This window comes from Cibotium barometz, chromosome 52 (assembly GCF_041138505.1).
Source record: "Cibotium barometz isolate CiBa-2024 chromosome 52, ASM4113850v1, whole genome shotgun sequence".
NCBI classification, from domain to species: Eukaryota; Viridiplantae; Streptophyta; class Polypodiopsida; order Cyatheales; family Cibotiaceae; genus Cibotium; species Cibotium barometz.
Genome location: NC_141097.1, coordinates 31,838,548 through 31,844,547, shown reverse-complemented (window position 1 = coordinate 31,844,547; position 6,000 = coordinate 31,838,548).

Sequence of the window (6,000 nt, the reverse complement as noted above, 5' to 3'; positions counted from 1 at the left end):
TATGGTCATCTAATGTATCCCCATGATCACTAGGAATAGAGATAGGTTGCTCTATGATGCTTGTAATGCTTGATGTGCTCACTGCCATGCCTACCCCTAAGATCATGTCCTCATGATCTAAATCACACACATCACTACTACATATATCATCATGCATGTGTATTTCATCATGTGAACATGTATTACTATCATCATGTGTGTATGTGTCATGATGTACACATGTATCACTATAATCATATGTGCGTGTGTGTGATACAACTTCATGTATATGTGTGTATAATACATCATGATTTGAATTTGTGTCGAAGTCAACTACATCCTCAGGAACATCATGTGTGTATGTGTCATGATGTACACATGTATCACTATAATCATATATGCGTGTGTGTGATACAACTTCATGTATATGTGTGTATAATACATCATGATTTGAATCTGTGTCGAAGTCAACTACATCCTCAGGAACATAATCATGTCGGCTCAAGAGTGTGGGACACTCATATAAGTGGCCAAAGAAATAATCATCCCACGCGAACAATGCCAAACCCTCTGTGTCAAAGTAGCCAAGCAATGTAGCAAAGAATTTGCCGTGTACAGACGATCTGGACCATCTGGCATGGATCTCCTCCTCATTGAACAAATGCCTTTGATGGCTAGGCACCAAACTCTCAAGCTCAAATAACCAACCATGACATGAATATGCCACCTCATAAAATAACGAGAAGTCGATGAGCCGAGATCTAGAGGTCTAAGCCTCTATCTCACTCCAAATGCCCAATCTTGTCTTGTGCAACGATGTTTTGTATCAACTAGTAATCAACATGCTCTTTGCATAATATTGATGTCTAGATATGTATATAATAGAACAACATGCTATACATCTTCTTGATGGAAATGTGCTAAAATGTTGTAATCTAGGATATGTTCTTGCAAACAATGTCTTCTCAACACTTTTCTTGTTGCCTTTACTTGCAATACATCAAGATTTATACTAGTCTATGTAGAGTTGTACTACTCCAACAGATTTGTAATCTTTGTCCAACTTTTTTGCAAGAAAGTGACAAGATTAGAAAGACTTGATCAAGAATCACTCACTGTTTTTTTTTGCATCAAGATTTGATTTCAGCACAATAAACTTTGCATAATCTGTAAACTACTCTGTTTTGCATGGTAGATTTGCAACAAAATTGCACTCTACACTGTTCTTGAAAACCTGCGCTAATCCTTGAAAATATGTATCAACTGCATATAAAATCTAGAAATCTACACCAAGATTCTTCACACTTTCTTGAAATTGTATCAAATTTCTATACACTTTCTTGAAAATACACCAAATTTATGCATAGCAATTTGCAAACTCTGCACAATAACCTTGATTTTCTACACCACAATATTCGTCTTGCAATGTTTATCCAAGAAATCAAGATTTGGGAATCTAGGGTTTGATCTTGAAGAAATTATGCCTTAAGGATTGATATTTAAAACTGTAGGCTCTCTAAGCAAGATAGTGGAAGAAAATCACTGAATATTGATTACTAAAATCTCATTTCATGAAAAAGGTAATGAAAGGGTTGATGGAAAGGTACCTCATTAATCACAAGAAGTCCTCAACCTATCACCCATAGTGTAATGGCCAGGCGAAATCTACCAACAAGATTCTGATCAAAATTTTAAAGAAGATCATGAATACCAACAAAAATGATTGGGACCAGAAGCTAGATGCTGCCCTAGGAGCATTCCACACATCTTACAAAGTCTCAATGGGGCAAACACCATTCAAACTAGTTTACGAGTTGGAGGAAGTAATGTCCATGGAATTTGTGGTGCCTAGTCTAAGAGTGGCCCCATCAAAGAAAAGCTACCAATGGAGGAATCCTGGGAGCACAGAATACAGGAGCTCCTAGCTTTAGAGGAAGAAAGACAACAGAGTTCTGTGCAGACTAAGATAGTGTAGTGGAGAAGGAAAGCTTAGATTGACAGGCATCTTAGGCACAAAATTTTAAAGCATGGAGACTTGGTATTGTTCACAACTTGAAGTTGGGATTGCACTGGATAGGGACATTCATGGTGAAAAACTTAATCAATCAACATGCCTTTACATTACAAGGCTTAGATGGCATACCTTTTCCCAAAACAGTGAATGGCTTCAGGATGAGAAAGTACATGGGCCAACTAGTGGTAATTACACCAGAAGAAGAACAAGTGGAGGACAAGGAGCCAGTCGAAAGTGTTTGCTGTAGCATAATTTCATCGATGGAGATTGACATGAAAAATCCAAAAAGCAACAAAGCCACGGAGGGCATCCAGTCCCCCGCGAAAGATAACAATTTTACAACCAAACAAGGCTAGGTTAGCAACCAAGTGTATGCTAGCCACATCCACGTCAGCAATGCAAATGGCCACGATGTCGGCATAAGTGACTACATGGAGGAAAGTTGTAACAACATCATTAAAACCCCACATGCAATGGTGGTAAGGTGAGGAGGCGACGCGAAAAGTTTAATGCCTTTAAGCCACGATGGCGGGAATGATACAAATCAAGGGTCAAGTCACATCAAAAAGCGAGAAATTAAAAAATACAATGCCCCAAGAAAGGAAGGAAAGAGGAAAAAGCATCGCAAAAAAGAGCACAAGGAGCCAAAACGTGCACACTCTCAACCTGATTTCTTGCTCACAGCTTCATCACCAATTCACGACACTTCTCTGAAGATAGAGCCATGCCAAAAGTCAACAAGAATCTAAGGATAGAAAAAAGGCCAGAGAAAATCCTTGGCATGTCGATGATGGTCCCTGACATGAGAAAGAAGGAACATCGGGAGTGGGCGAGGAAGTGGGACTTCGAAAAGCTGCTAAATCACTAGTGAGAGGACATGCACAACCCCGAGGATGGGGGCAAGCTGATCAATGAGTTTCTTGAGACAAACACTGTGCATGTGGAGGGGAATGAGCCCATAAAAATCTCGGAGCTTCATGCAGTAGGGTTGCCGATGGATGGTGCACTCGACAATAACATGAAGGAAGAGATCCGAAAGACAAGAAACATGCAATAGGTAAAGGATGTGGCAGATGAAACCTGGAGAGAAATTTATCTTCTTCTTAAATAATGTGATGTTCATGGGAAAGAAAGAGGACATGTCAAACAAAAACTACAGGTTGCTCAGAGGAGCAAAAGAAAGAGAGAAGATAAATTGGGCAGCCATCCTACAAGAAAAAATTACCAAAATGAGCAGACACATGGGCCAAATAAAAACAGATGATGGTGGTGCATGCACACTTAAGGGCAATCGCATAGGCTGTCAGGTTCGAGGATCTCAAGTCCAGAGAATCGAATGCGAAACGCTCACACCACAAAGCCGGAGGATCCTGAAAGTCCACCAAAAGTGACTTTCAGTTCGTTTGAAGATGATGCAGATGATGAAGAAGAATGGTAGAAAATAGCCCAAAAGTCGGCCAAAAGAGAAAGCACAGAGTGGATGAAGACCCATTGTTGCCAGACCTGGAAGAAGTAACGAAACAAAAAGCGGAGGAAGAATGGAAAATGCCACTAGAGGAGAGACAGAAGCAAGAAGTTGCTGCTGCTCTGCAGAAGCAGAAAAGAAAAGGAAGCTGGAAGAGGAGAAAACTGAAAAGGAGGAAGTAGAAAAGAGAATAAAAGAGGAGGAAGAGAAAAAGAAAAGAGGAGAACAATAAAAAAAGAGAGAAGAGGAAGCACAAAAGAGCAAGATGTTTGTAGGGTCAGAACTTTTTGCACTACCAAAACTTCGGCCTTGGGTGGCAACTCTGGCACAAAAAATGCAAGAAGGTCCAAGCCACAGCCCAAAGCTACCTAGAGAACCAGAGGCGCAACTCCCCACTTAGCAGTTGAGCATGAACAAAAGACTGATGATGATCGTATCCCAGAAAAGGCCATCATTGTAGTGGAGGAATATGAGTCAAAGGCCCAGAACACTATTCACCAGATGTGCACCCTGAACCATCAACAACATGGGCTTCTCACAAAACCTACAACCAAAGCCACAAATTTGGAGAACAAATCATAGATTATGGTTTAGTATAATATGGAGGAGATATAGAACATGCTTGCCATGGTAGAAAGGGCCTTAGTTCAGCAAAAAGAGCTGAGTGAAGGGAAGATCAGAACCCTCACCAGTGGTGTGAGAACTCTTTTGATGGCTATCAAGAGACCTGACTTTTCGGAGTCTGCCATGGATGTCTATACACATGCAATAAGGAGACCGTATCTAAAACTATAAGCATACATTCACAATCCACTCATACATATATGCAAGATAAAAGATGCACACAATCACCATCATCACATTCTTTAGTAAAATATAACATACTCAAATAGGGTGGAAGCATGGTTAAGTGCCACCAAAAAGTGGTGTCATTAACACTCCTTGTGGTTTTGAGGGAGGTTTGAGGACATTTTTCAAGATTTCAGAAAAAAATTATTGTCTTCGCTCCCACGTCTTCTTGTCCCATATGCTTCATCAACCCAATGGCCCACGTCATTCAGCCACTCCTCTCCTTTCCCGCTTGTGATTTGAATGACATGCTCTCTGTGAAAAAAAATATTGTCTTTGTTTTTTCCCTCCCACGTGTGAGACCCCTCTGTCCCCTCCGTGCAGCACTGGATTCCCAGTTGCTACTAGCAGCGGAAGTAGCTTCCTCTTGCACAAGGCAAGGCTTCCCACTCGGGGCCTCGCCCTCAAATGTCCGAACATGAGACTAATCTGGTGGTCGTTCCGAAATCAAAACTGGGAAAATTTCCCTTGCCCGAAAAACGGGGATGATTCCACCTTTTTGATTTTCTTAACGGGGTCAAGAGACTAAACTATCCTTCACCTGAATAAACCAGATAGAAGGAAAACTATCACCTGACTTAGTTTGAAAAAATCAATGCTTTTTTCTTAACCGAAATCAGGCACACAACCCTTGATTTAATCATTTGAGGAAATCAACGCTTTTTCCTAACCGAAGTCAGGCAACCATGGATCTACTCATTTGAGAAAATCTTCAGGTTTTTATTTAACTACTCAAATTCTAAGCATATTCCTATTATTTCAATTTAATTATTAAAACTCCACTGATTCTAGCCTAGCCACCACCCACCAACCACTGGAATTGGTAGAACTAGACAATTACTCACCCACCCATAATTGAATGCCTTTCTTAACTTTTGCTTTCGAATACAGATACGCACACACTCCTCTTTCAAACTTTAACATATAAAATAATCCATTGACAAACAGTTATTGGTTACCGATGTCATAACTCAAAAATTCCATCCAGTCCCTTGTTTCTCAAAAAACAGTATCACTCTGGACTCTCTGTTGAGACCAATTGGTTAGTAAAACGAGATCTAGTAATAGATTACAATAATCATTTTATCCGCGAGCCCATGCATCTCCTGGTCAGAACCCTCCAGGATCCTCCTTAGGTGTCATGGCACTTCACTCAGGGACCGCTTCGTTGGCCCTTGCCCATCGTACTGAAAGCGCACCATTTTTCAACCATACCAAGGCTGGTCACAAGACATGGGCAGGCTTTGCTACGTGAGCCGTCCTTTGGACACTCCCCGCCAGCTGTTGCAACCGAACTTCCCTTAGAAAAATATATACCAAATGCTCCCTCCAGCATTCTGGCATGACAGTCCTTTAAGAAAACAGGGTTTCTAAGCAAGTTTTTAGTTTGATTTTCTTTTGAATACAAGGAGTATTTCTTGAATCAGTATCTCCAAAACTTCTTGATCGAAAATCTGAATTTCATGCCAGAATTCCTCGAATTCTATAACCTTGATCCACAGATCAATTCGAAGGGTCTCAAACTTAGTTTTAGATTTGGCAAGAGTTTTGAGTGTATTTTTCTAAATTGGTCACACCTTCTTTCCTCGAAACTGACAAAAGAGTTTGGTCTTGGTCATAGTATGATTCAAGGTTCGAGTCGGATAAGATTTTTCCTGAACTATCTTTCTCAAAAAGGTTTGGTAGTTCAGTT